The sequence below is a fragment of the Rhinolophus sinicus genome, chromosome 10, assembly GCF_057876585.1.
Source record: "Rhinolophus sinicus isolate RSI-liver-muscle chromosome 10, RSI-T2T, whole genome shotgun sequence".
Classification (NCBI taxonomy): Eukaryota; Metazoa; Chordata; class Mammalia; order Chiroptera; family Rhinolophidae; genus Rhinolophus; species Rhinolophus sinicus.
In genome coordinates, this window is record NC_142510.1 from 9510031 (window position 1) to 9524088 (window position 14058).

The window sequence follows — 14058 nt, forward strand, 5'->3', positions numbered from 1 at the left end:
TCTAGGAAAGGTCCAGAATAAGCAAAAGCAAAGTGACAGAAAGTAGATTGGTGCTTGCCTGGGGCTGGTGGAGCAAAGGAAATTCACTGTCAACAGACCCAAAGGATCATTTTAGAGTTATGGAAAAGGTTCTAAAATTAGAGTGATGGTGGCACAATTCAGTAAACTTACTAAAGATCATTGAATTGTACACTTTGAATGGGTTCATTTGATGATATGTAAATGATACCTCAATAAAGTGAAAAAATAAAACCCTTCTACTATTGGCGTGTAAAGTCTGCGGAATATATATAACCATGAGTGAAATATGCAGCTACTTGAGCCATGACCACATACAAAAGGACTCTTTGGACGGACAAACTGCGACACCCAACAAAACCCTTCACAACTAGCTACCTTAGGCCCTCTGCTACAGTCACGCCTCTCTATCTTTGTTCTGGTAATTACTATGGCCTGTAGGAAGTGAAATCCTGGTCATTTTTCAGGGTCATACTTAAACTGCCCTCCCTGAACCTTTCCACAGTGACCTTCCCCACTTTCTATACCCTCCCTCTACCCCCAAATAATTGATTATTCCCACCTCCAGCTTTGTTCTAACTACAAGATGAGTCAGTGCTAGAGATCACAACAGAGAGCCCGTAGGGTTGTAGACTTAAAAATTTGTTAAGAAGGTACATCTCAGGTTGTGTCCTTGCCACAAAAGCAGAAAAAAAGCGCCGGGGGACACAAGAAGTCTTTGGGAGGTGATGACTCTGCTTGTTACCTTGATTGTGATGATAATATCACGGGTATATGCGTACATCCCACACTCATCAAAACGTATACATTAAATACATGCCATTTTTTGTATATGAAGTATACAAAAGCTAAAAGGAGTGACAGAAAAATAGTCTAATCACTGTTGTATGCCTGAAATGAATATAAAATTGTGTGTCAACGGTAATTGAAAAAAACGTTTAAATTATGTTAAAAAGAAAAGTAAATAAATACGATAAAAAGGGCTTTGCCCATTATATTAACGAGGAAATTTTAAAAACATGTCTGTCGAACCCACAGACATATTTTGAGCTTCGTGTCCCTTTCAGTTTGTTATCCCAGGCTCCAAAAAAGTGCATGACATCTAGTGGGGACTCAGAAGGGGGGACAGCAGGACGGAAGAACAGAAGGAGGGAGGGGGAAAAAGAATGAAGACAACCCGGATACAATTTAGCGGTGAAAGCTTCGCTCATTCATTAATTTCATCAACAAATATTTACTGAGCATCTCCTGTGTGCCCTGGGAACAAGAGTGTGAAGCAAGCAAGGCTAGCAACCAGTTCCAGAAACAGGAGCGCTCCCAGAACTGATCTGGGTTTAAACGGCTAATCAAAGTCAACTGAACTCATTTCTTTCTAAATCCAATGATTTCTGGCTGTGTGCACGATGCCCCCAGCAGAGGATGGTTCGTCTACAGGCATTCCTTTGGCCCAATATTCTGGTGGAAGAGACAGACAAGAAATGAAGACATCTCTAAGTGCCAGGAAGAAAAGCAAGGCACGCTCTGGGAAGAGAGTTGTGGAAGGGACCCTTTCAGAGAGTGTGGTCCAGGAGTGCCTTCTAAGGAGGGGCCGTAGAAAGTAAGAGTCAGATGGCCCTGGTGTCACTGACCACCAGCTCTGCCACGTGTCAGGGCAGGACCCTCTGTGCCACAGCCTTTGGATTCTGGGAAATGGAGACACTGACCACTAGCCCCTAGGATTACTCTCCAATGGAAAGAAGCCACACACAGAGAACCCGAGCATTGGCTGTCACTGTCATGAGTACACTGACTGGGCAGGGAGCCCTGTGTTTCTAGGACACCTCCTTCCGATTCTGACAATGTGCCACAGACTGAGGAGGAAGGTCAATTCATCTCCATTCAGAATGCCCAAGAGGATAATTCATTATCAGCATCATTTGTTCAGATATTCAGTTAATGCCCATCTCTCCCACTTACCTGTCAGCTCCACAAAGCAGGAAGAACTTCTGCCTCCTTACCACCTCCTCAGGGCCTGCACATAATTGGGGGCTCAAAATAATCTGATGAATGAATGAATGACGTGAAATAATAATCTGATTAATGAATGAATGACGTGAAAGACAAGATGTGAGAAAATGCCTGTGTGTGTTTTACCTTAGCAGCCAATGGGGATAGAACAAGACCAGGCAGGGCTTCCAGGGGGGAAGGTGCAGGTCTCCTCCACCCTTCCATCTCCGTACCCCAGCATACAGCAGGTGCTCAATAAATGTGCATCGGATGACTGAGTGAGTGGACGTCCTGCCTGGTTCCCTCTGTTCTTGGAGGGCAGGAGCCTATCCCGTTTCACTTCCAAGATAAAAGCACACTCAGGGGCCCCACACACGAGTGTTGACTCACGTCTCGTCTTCAGATTCCTTCATTCATTCACCAGGGGCTTGAGGGACCACTGTGATGTTGACGGGCTGAGCTGCTTGAGTAAAAACCACGAAGCACCCATTTAATCCTGATGTAGGCAGTACGGGAGCTGATTCAGACCCAGTGCTCAGCTTCCTCTCTGCACATTTGCCACCAGCAGCCTCCTGAGAAAGGAAACAGAACAGGCATGCTCCAACCACTTGGCCTGCCTTATGTGCGATGTTCATAACCCCCCTCCCCAAATATGGACTGCAATTTTCTCCTCCCAGCTGAGGTTCTCTACCAAGAGAAAGCAGTTTTCAAATTTAGTAAGCACAAGAATCCCTGGGGAGTGTTAAAAAAAATGCAGGTTCCTTGGTCCCACCTTGGGTCAGGCTGGGCTGGGGCTAGGGCATCTATGGTTTCCTCCCAGAGACAGACGGACACACACACATCGTGACTCTGACAGAGCTGGGTTTTGGATCACTCTTTGGGAAACCCTAGGAATACAAAATATCATTTTTATTTCAAATGGGGATAGCTAAACTGGCTGTGAATTTTTCTCTCTGTATTCACATTCAGATAGGGTCACCTGGGTCTAGAAAAATGTCTGAGCTCTTAAGTTCCTATTGCTCTCCTTGAGATAATAGCAACAGCCAGAGCAAACATTTTTGTAGGACCTACGAGGCAAATTTGCATGACATTGCATCCACATTTGCATTCTTACCTTCGCAGCACATCTGGACACAGCATTATAATCATCGTCTGCATTTATCAGAGAGGAAAAAGCTACCTTGTCCAAAGTCACGCAGATAGTAAGAGGCAGAGCTGGGATTTGAATTCAAGGCTGTCTGAGTGCTATGCTGCCTGCACTCACCAGGCACCCTGAAGAGACGGTAGGTTCTGGTATGCATGACAAACAGCAAGTGCAGGCACCCCAGGGGATGTCTCCCAGGGCACAGAGCTGGCGCTGAGCCCTCATTTGTCTTTTCCTCCAGCCATGACAGAGACCTCTATCAGATACCCCTTCCACTCGTAGAATGTCATTGGCAATAGGTGGATAGAGAATTGGTTAGGAGTTTGATGCATGAGGGTAGGGTGGTCAAGACCACAATTTAGGTCCAAAAAGCATTAGGTTTCTTTTCAGCATGGCGCCACGCAGAAGAAGGTAGATTTGACTGTTATAAATGTTCTGCCATATAGATCCAGGCGGCCTGAGTGGGAAGATAACGTGGTCAGCAGGATCGCTACCTGGTGGCCCCTCCTGTCCTTTGCAGAGATTAGCGATGTCTCAGGGGGGTCATACTTATTTCATCTCCTCTAGTCTGTGACGGCCATATATAGGTACTCTGTATGGCATGGCAGCTCATGGCAGTCAACACCGCCTGGTCTCTCTCCGAAACAGAAAGAAATGAGATCTGATGTAGATCCAGGCGTCCTGGTTACTGACTTCCTCCGAGGGCCACTGTGGTGGGCAGGACCCTGACCCCTCAAAGGCGCCCACATTCTAATCTCTGCAACTTGTCAATATGCTATCTTACAGGGCAAATGGGAATTAAAGTTGCTAATCAGTTGACCTCTAAGTAGGCGGTTGGTAGCCTAAGTCACCCAGGTGAGACCAGGCTAATCACAAAGCTTCCTAAAAGAAGGCAGACGGAGGCAGGGGCGGCAGATCCAGGGATATGACGTGATGAGAAATACATACTCGGCCGGTCATGGCTGGCTTTAAAGATGGAAGGAAGCCAGGAGTCAACGAGTGTGTGCAGCCTCTTGGAGAAGCTGGCGAAGCAAGGAAGCAGACTCTCCTCTAGAGCCTCAAGAAAGACACATAGCCCTGCTGACAATTCATATTAGCTTTGCAACCCACGTCAGACTTCTGACCACCAGAGCTATACGATAATAGTATATTAGTGTTGTTGACGTCACCGAGTTTTTGGCAACTTGTTACAGCAGCTGTAGGAAACTCATACTGGTGCAGAGCATGGACTCTGGACATGACGCTCAGGGGCCCTTGTGCAGTGCGAAACCTGCCAAACCGTCCACGGCTACCCTATATCCTCTGCCGCGCCACACAGAGAGAGCTTGAGAGAAAGACACCTAGTGTCAGGACTGCGTTCTGGAGGGGTGACAGTCCTTGGAGTGGTCCAGGAGCAGAGGAAGTCCGGCTGGAGAGAGAAAGAGCCAAGAAGCGTAAATCCAGGCTGCGTTTCTGATGGCTTTCCAATTCTGGCCTTCCTGATGCCTTGAGGTTCTGTGAACTGCTCCAGATCTTTAGAGCTGGCCCTCCCTTGTGTTTCAGCTAGCTGCAGTTCTTCCTCAGCAGACTCCTACCAACGGAGAGCGCATTTGCTCACAGCCATCATTCTCCGGAGTTGACAGGGAGACACTTGTCAAACACCCCCAGGGAGGTGAGAATCGGACTGTACCCAGGGGTGTGATGGTATTGGTCTCCCTGGAAGTTGTGATGAAAAATGACGTTTGATTCTCTGCAGTTGACGGGGTGAGAACTTAGCCAGCTCCACCCCCCCTGAACTGCAGCTATTCTAGGAAAGCAACTCTGGAGGCTGTGAGAGTAGCTTCCACAAGGAGAAGGCTCTGTGGCATATTAAAAGAAATCCTTTTGATGAGCCCTAAAAGAGTTCTGCTAGACAATCTGACTCCAGGCCTTTCCCGTTTTTCTGGGTCACAAGGCCCAGGATGATGAGTTCATAGCCAGCCTCACGGTAAACGTGGCACTTTCTCCCTTCCCTATAAAACAGCCTGGCATGTGGGGGCAGGATTATTTTATATCAGGTCCATGATTTCATAATACTGATTGATCTACTGTGCAAACATGGGGTAACCTTGTGTAAATCGAAATGTCCCCTTTCGGAGTCACAATACCCTCAGTGACAACATAATGAAGATGGAGGAAATGGTTGCAGTCCTTGGTGTAATGCACTGTGTAGTTAACCATTTTATGTTTCCACCTCCTCTGGGCTGTCCCTTCTCTCCACGTGGCTTAGGTTGGTCAGAGTAGCTAGCCACTGGATTGGCTCACGAGATAGGCATGTGACCCACGCTGGCTCAATCAGAATCTTCTCTAGGTCTGATAGATGTTGGGAGGCAACAAATTCTCCTTCTAATGGGGCTGCTGAAGCGGGGTCTGGACTCAGCAGAGGTCATTGTTTCTGCTACACGGAGAGACAATCCATGCAAATAAAGCCAGGCAGCAACTCACAGAAGAGAGAGAGAGAAAGAGAGCAAAGGAAAGACAGAGAGAGAAAGCTCTTACCCACTTCTGAAGTTCCTAGTGACTTCCATCCATCGATTACCTTCTAGCTAAGCTCTTTGTGCTTGGGTTTGCACTCAAATGAGAAAGTCAAATTGTATGGAGCCTCCAGTTTATGTGATTTTGGAGAGGCCCGCCTTAAGGAAAGTTTAGTTATGGTTATCAAATTAGTAGGAATCAAACAGTAGGCCAGATTTGCCCCAAAAGCTATAGTTGGTTGACCCCTGATCTAATGTATCAAAGGGGGATGGATGGATGACTTACAAACACAACACCTAAAACAAAAAATTTACTAGGGCTTAGGAAAGGATAAGTTAGGGCCCCCAAACTCAAGCTGCATGATTCTTACATTTAAGGTACCTCTGTTTGCACCCACTTAGGATCAGTGATTTTATTTGTTTGCATCTATTACTTTTCCTCTGGGTATTATATCAGATTAAGTTCAAGCACTACTTTATGACTGCATTCATCTCTGAGTCTATCTACAGGGCACCTGATAGCTGGCAAATGGTTAAGAGTATTTATACCCTTTCTCTCTTAACGGTACCCCCCGCCCCCCAAAAAAAAATCAATCCCACCAGAACTTTCTGTTCTCTCCTTTGGAAACCAATTTAGCAGTTCTGTGCACTCAATTCAGCTCCCACTAACAACATAGATAAGGTTAGTAATAGGTGTGAGGCACTGTGCTAAGTGTTTTAAAGACGTTTTCTTTTTTAGACATTTTCTTATTTAATCTTCTTCATAACCCTGAGAGGCAGTGTGGTGAGCACCGTTGATTGCCTACTCTGCATCCAGTCTGCATTTTCTCTTTTTTTTTTTTTTTGCATTTTCTTGAAATCCAAAAATGCATGTAGCTCATGTGACTGAGGGCAGGCCAACCCCATTCTCAGCTGTGGGGGTGGGCTCTGATTGGTCTAAACTTGGTAATCCCATTTCCCTGCCTATGATTGATTCAGGAATTCAGGTCTAAGCCAGTCAGCTCCGGGCATTTTCCAGTGAATGGGTTCTCAGTCCAGTGGTGGGTGTGAGACTTACATTGGACCAATTACACTGAAAGGAAGGAATTTTATTCCATGATTGGGGTGCAGGGGCTCTCTATTGCTCATTGGATATATGATATATGTTGGATATTGCTCATTGGAACAATAAAGCATGTGGCCTCAATTACCATGAGAAGCCAGAAGCCATCTAGTAACCACAAAAGAAACTCAATCCTGACCTGACGGTGGACCCCAGATAAATTGGTCCTTGATGACCAGATTCAGCTTCTGGATTAGTCATTCCTGAGGCCACCCTATCTTGGGCTTTTTGCTGTGTGAGATGATACATTTTCTTACGGTTGACATAACTTTTTGTTCCTTACAGCCAAAAACATCTGACTGATGCATGTAGCTATTTACCTTCATTTTCACTTGAGAAAACTGAACTCAAAAATGTTATGTAATGTAAATGAGTCACTCAGCTGGTAAGTGGCAGATATGGGTATGATTTCCACACTAATGCCTTTAATTAATCACACCAACATGAAGATTACTTTGTGCATCCATGCTCCACCACCCCCATTTCTGCAATGCAACTAATGACAAGAAAAAGAAGAATGACAGCTAATATTTGTTAAATGTCTACTACACCTCAGGTACTGTTCTAAGGACCTCACCTGCATTCATTCTTGCAGTGACTATTATCCCCATTTAACATATGAGAAAACTGAGGCACAGAGGACTTAAGCAACCTGTTCAAGGTCACACAGCTAATGAGGTTGCAACTGTAAACGCTCTTACCTACTTTGCTAAATAGAGAAATGCAGTTTAGTACCAGCTTCAGTTAGCTGAGCCAAGAAACTTGTTGTCACAGTCTCCACCACACTACGCTCAGGCTGCTCCACTTATTTGCAAAGCCAGCTTCATTCCTGTAGGTATTAGCGTTTCCAAGCCTTGGAGCGCAGCAAGGAGGCAAAAACGAATGGCCACTGTTTTTCTGTGTCCATTTATTTCCTGGTTTATTTTTCTTGGTGGCTAACTTTTTCCAGTTTGCTTTTGTATCTGTAATGCCACCCACCTCCTTATGTCATGATTTTAAATGAATTACATTCTTGCAACATTCACCTCCCTTCTTCTGTGTTCCGTCTGAAGCTCAGTAAACCCAGCTGGCAATAGGTTCATCTCCTACTTGTTTCTTCTTGCACATCATTAACTTAGGAGCTGAAAACAATTCTCAGCCTATAGCCAATGTCTAAAGGGTGCTTCCCAGGGGCCCAGCACTGTTCTAAGTGTTGACCGTGACAAGGTCACACAGCAGTACAAAACAGCAAAGATGTGAACCTAGAAAGCTGACTTATCACTCCCTATGGTGGACCCTGGCATTATACTTATTAGGGAAAGAAGAGAAATTTGTATTGTATCAGAGAGCTTTCAAAATACTAGTTAAAGCACACCAGTCCTCTGCTGGGCTCGTCCCGTGTTTGCTGAAGACTCTATCAAGTGAGGACTTAACATTATTCTAACCTGATCTTTCCTACCCTGGCCCTTTGTGTTCAGCCTGATTTCCTCAGCTTAACGTGCTCTTTGGAGCCTTTCTCCTTGGATCTTTTATCCCGCTGGAGCTGGATGAAAGCTGCCAGTCACAGGTGGTTACTGAGCACTTGAAATGCGGCTAGTCTAAATTGAGATGTGCCGTAAGCCTCAAACGCACAGTGGATTTCGAAGACTTAGCCCCAAAAAAGTACGATATCTCATCAATAATGTTTGTATTGATTACAATGGAAATGACAATATTTTGTACATTTTGGGTTAAATCAAATAGGTAGCTGCAATGATTTCACCTGTTTCTTCTTACTTTGTAAATGCAGCGACTAGAAGATTTAAAATGACCTATATGACTTGCATTATGCTTCTATTGGACAGCACCCTTCTAATGCCCTCACCTCCAGGAAGCCTTCCTAAACCACTCCACCACTGTAAGCTCTCTCCCCTTAGATGGGTTCTAACCACAGGTATTTATTTCTCTAGCACCTAAACATCTAAAAGTAGGCAGTGCAGGCCTACGAGGAGGCTTCCCGGTGTCTGGAATCTAGGCTCCTTCTACCTTGTTCTATGCTGTGAATAGAACAAGCATGGTCAGGCATGGTCAGGATGGATGCTCCAACATTCTCCTTTGCAGCCAAAGAAGGACCCTTCCTGCAAAGTGCATACAAAACTGCAGCATCCATCCCATTGGCCAGGACTTGGTCACATGGCTACACTTGCTGCAAAGGAGCCTGGGAAATGCTGCATGGCTTTGTGCCCAGATAGAAACTGGGAGATCCATGCCTTTAAAAGAAAGAAGAGATATGGTGGGGACAACCAGTCATCTCTGTTCCAGCTCCTATGTGCAGTCTCTTTATTTCCTAGCACCAGTCACAATCTGTTATTATTTCAGTTATCGGTTTCCTTTGGGACACGCTCTCTCCTTTAAACACAAGCTCTAAGAGGGCAGAGGCTTGCCAGTCTTTGCAAAGCTGTGTCCCATTGCCCGATGCACTTCTGGGCACAAAGCAGGCATGCAGTAAATGTTTCTCGACTAGATCAATGTTTGTTAAAGCCAAATCATTTCTGGCCGAGCCATCATGTAGGTAATGAGTGGGGGTTATAGCATTTTGCCCACCACAAACTCAGGGTACTAAAAAAAGAATTACACAGATGATTGCTGGGCAGGCAGTTTGGCTGGCAGCACCTCTAATTTCCCTTCAATACTAAACCAGAGTGTGGCCCAGGTGGACAATTTCCAGAAAGAATGAACCTACCTTCGCGTGGCTAGGACCCTTCACCAATCTTATAGACACCTCTTGGAATGTTCCTGGAATTATTGTGACAACCCACTGAGACTCCCAAGCACCACTGCCAAATTCATCTCCCTACATGGCACTTAGCTCCTTTTCAAAAACCTCTCAGTGTTGTCATCGTAGGATCAAATCCAACTCCCATGACTGTCATTCGAGGATTTTCCTCTTTTCTGATTAGCGTCACCTCTCTTAGCACGTAGAGCATTATGGCTGTGGCATCACACAGACCTGGACTCAAATCCTGCCTCCCCTCTGACTAGATCCAAGATCCTGAGTCAATTACTAAACTGCTCTGGCCTCCGTGTTCTCCTCTGTAGAATGGGATAATAATACCCACCTCACAGAGATGTTGGGAGGCTAAGCTAAGACATGATTGTCTTGAACACAATGCAGGGTGTGTACGGCTCCCCACCCAGCACTCAGCAGCGCTGGTGCACTTTGTTCCTTTCGCAGTATTTACCCCTCGGTCTGACTGGGCTGGTGACCACGCCTGAAAGAGGAGCGGCCCATTCTTGCCGATTTTAGCAACAATGAGGAGGGTAACATGGCTCTTTTACTGAGACATATTCGGTGCCAGGCACTTTCAGGACCACATTATGACTTTCACGGTCTCTTCCAACATAAAAAAAAAAATAAAATTATATTTTTTGACAGTGCTGGTATAAAGACAATTTCATTGCTTCTCCTGATACTAAAATAAATGATTTCCATGGGCCCCTGAAAGTATCAGGACATCTAGGCCTCTTGCTTGTTGTGTCTCATGGAAAACTCAGCCTTGGACACTGTCCTAAACACAGTCTCATTTAATTGTCACAACAGTCCCATGGGGCAGGGACAGGATGGAGCAGCTTTTGTGTATAGGATGCATTCCTAAAAACTTAGTATCCTTTTGAACTTACACAATTCACCACCAAGCTGAACCCAAATTGGCAAATGTTTCTATTTCCCCAAGACATCCATGTAGCAGGAACCATCAAATCATATTAAATAGCCTAAGCCTCACCTGCCTCAGACCTAGTCACTTCTGACCGTTCAAGATTCCTGACGCATTTAAATTTTGGAGGGAAGGTGTTTCCAATTTATTGCAAACTGGGTGCACCAAGCAAGTGTCCTCAATATTTGGTCCATCGCGCTATTTCAAATTCACAAAATTCAAATAGTACTACATTACGACAGCTATTTTAGAGTTGAGGCTACAGAGGTTACCCAAGACTGTCCGAGTTCAGAACTCAAGATCTCAGCCACGCCATATCACCTCTCTCTGAGCCTTTGAGTTTTTGCACCCATCTTCTTCCGGCCCTGATGAGCTCTCTCTAATTCTCCCCATTTCTTCCTTGAGGCCAAGCTTCAGTGTCGCCTCCTCCACGCTGCCCACCCTGCCCACCCCAGGCCACAGAGTTCTTTCTCCCTTTCTCAGCTCTCCTCCTATCCCAGAAACAGTGACTCATGATTCTCAAAACCAGATTTGGACTCTTAGCACCTCCCTGCTCCCTGCAGCCCTCCACACCGGTGCTTTTTTTCTTTTCTCTCTCGTTTGGACTTCCCTCTTCCCTCTCACTGTCCATTTGCATTAAAACATATAATAGCAGCTAACATTTTTTGAGGGCTTTGTATACATAAGGAATGCCCCTAGGAAATGGGGACTATTACCCTCATTTTGCAGGCACTGAGAGGTTAAGTGGCTTGTCCCTGATCACACAGGGAGTAAATGACAGAGCTGGGACTAACCGCATACTACCTAGCTTCAGAGCCTACAGTACACTCTAAACCACCTCAGTATGCAAAGGGGGTAGGTGATTGTTTAAAAAAATTCAACCATTACAAACGTGTTTAACTTAAAGTTGAAAAAAAAAACCTCTCTTATGCCACTTCATGTGTGTACGTCACCTCTCTCTCTCTCTCTCTCTCTCTCTACCTGGGTCCAACCAGCAGATGGAAACTGTATGACAATTGGAATAGGGAAAGTTTAACATAAAGTTTGATTAACTACAACAGGGAATGGAGTAAAGAGGGATTGGCTCCTAGGGATGAGATAGAACACCCCAGGAAAAGTCCCTGTATCCCCCAGGGCTGAGATCCAGACCTTATTGGTGAGGCTGTAGATCTTTCTGGAAATCTGCCTTCTGGAACTTGCTGGAAATCCACTCTCTAGGGTGCTGGGGAGAGCTGCTCACAGGAAGGTGTCTCCCAGGAGACTGTCCACTACAAAACATCAGAGGGGGTGTCAGGGGGAGGTTGGTGGCCACCGGGGGCTGCTGGACACCTTGCAACACCCCAAAGAGCTGAACTCTGAAAACGACGTGTTGCTGGAGGCCCGCACTGGAGGGGATGGGAGAGTACAGGAGCTAGAGACAAGTCTGCTATAAAACTGCCCACAGAGGTGTGTTCAGGGAAGCTGCTAGCCTCTGGGTCCTGCCAGCCATGGAGTAGGGCAGGAGCCCGGCCCTTGAGAGGCCGCAAGTGAAGCAGGAGCTAGAGGCACTTTACTCCCAAACCACCCAACGAAGGTGCTGGGCATAGCTGCTGGCTGTTGGCTGCAGCTACACACTGGAGGAACTGGGCACTGGAGAAACATTTAGGCACCTTCCAAGAGCCTGCCCAGTGAGCACAGGGAACCAGGAAGTAAAACCCTTTCCTCCTGAAATGTCTCGCCAGTGCCCTCTACTGGCAAAGTTTCACCAGCGGGCACAGGGAAAATATTGAAAGGGCCCAGACTGATTTTCACAGAGCAGGTAAAAAGGATGAATTTCAATAACTGGCACACACTACGATTAGGATGCTTCCGGTTGCAAGTGACAGACACCCAATTCAAACCTGCTTTTTAAAATGCCATGTGTTTGGGGGAGCGGGACGTACACAGTCTCAAAGTACCACCCCACAGAGTACAAATGATAGAAGATGCTTTTGCAGTGGGTAAGTCTTACATAAACGACCAAATTTAACATCACTCATGATGAGAAAAAAACCAACAGGAAATGGCTTCTGTTGGTAGAGAAACTAGGAGAGACATGACATCACCTAGCGAGTATTCTCCCCCAAGACACTTCACCAGAATGTAATCAGGAGGGAACAATTTTACAAATCAAGTTGGGCTATTCTGCAAAATACCTGTCTGGGGAAGGAAACAACAACCACATCGATGTCATGAAAGGTAAAAAAGGTTGGAGAACAGTTTTAGGTTGAAGACTAAAGAGGTCCAACAACTGAGTCCAACACATGACCTTGAACTGGAGCCAAAAAGAACATTATTAGGACAAGTGGGGCAATTTGCACATGGGCTATATATCAGAAAATAGCATGGTGCTAAGGTCACATTTCTTAAATATGACAATTGTATTGTACTTCTGTAGGGTAATGGCCTTGTTCTTAGGAGATAAATACTGACATATTTAGGGGTGAAGTGTTTGATGAGGTTAGTCACTTTCAGATGATGTGATTCAGCAATACATAAACGATAAATAGGTGATATAGATTAGATATAAATAGATGATAGTGACAGATAGAGAAATAGATACATATAGGTAGAGAACTAAAGAAAATGTAGTAAAAATGGTTTCTTAAAACAGGAGCAGAGAAATTGGCCCACACAACTGAAAAGGGATACACTAGCTTCAGGCATGGTTGGAAACAGTTGCTCAAATAATGTCTCAGGCGTCTGGAAATGTTTCTGTCTCTTATCTCTGCTTTCCTTCAGTTGGTACTCCCAGCTCATCTCCTACCAGCTTGGCAATGCCAGCAGACAGAGAATATCTCATGCCAGGGCTGGTGCTCACTAGACACACTTGGGTGGGTTACATGTTCACCCCTGAATCAGTTATGACCAGCAGGATGGGATTCTCTGATTGGTTAAGCTAGGTCATGTGGCCACCCCAGGAATCTAAGAATGTGATCAACCCCACATAAACCCCATGAGTTAAGAATGAAGGACTCGTCATTTCAAAAGAAATGTGCAAGCATGTTACCAGAAGAAAGGAGAATCAGGGGTGAGCAGGTAAAAAAAACATGTTTACCACATGCATTTTTTTTAACTGCATATACATTCTTTTTTGAAACTCGTGTTTTTCATTCATCAAAATATCATGGACAATTATATCTCAACAAAGCTTGACCCCAAAATAGCCTAGACAAGAACAAAATCATGGACGGTGGAGAAACCTGATAGATTTACCTCAACAAGGTCATCATCAAGGTCAACATCCACAGTGAGAAGCCACGCTGATAATCTGTATCCTTGATTTAATGCAATGAGAATGGCACTTCGTCTGGGGTCTTCCTCCCCAAATCTATCACCCTAGGATTTTCATGAGGAAAACAGGAGACAAATCCCAATGGAGGAACAGGACCAGTACTTCTCAAAACTGTCATCAAAAACAAAGAAAGTCTGAGAAACTATCACCGCCAAGAAGAGCCGAAGGTGACGTGACAAATAAGTGTAATGTGGAATCCTGGATGGGATGCCACAGCTCCAACCATCAAACTCTTAACAGCATCCACAGCAGGAAGGACAAATAGAGCCACTTTCTTCTCAGGCTTGTCTTTCTATCAGGGTGGGAAAGCTTTTCCAGAACTCACCCCC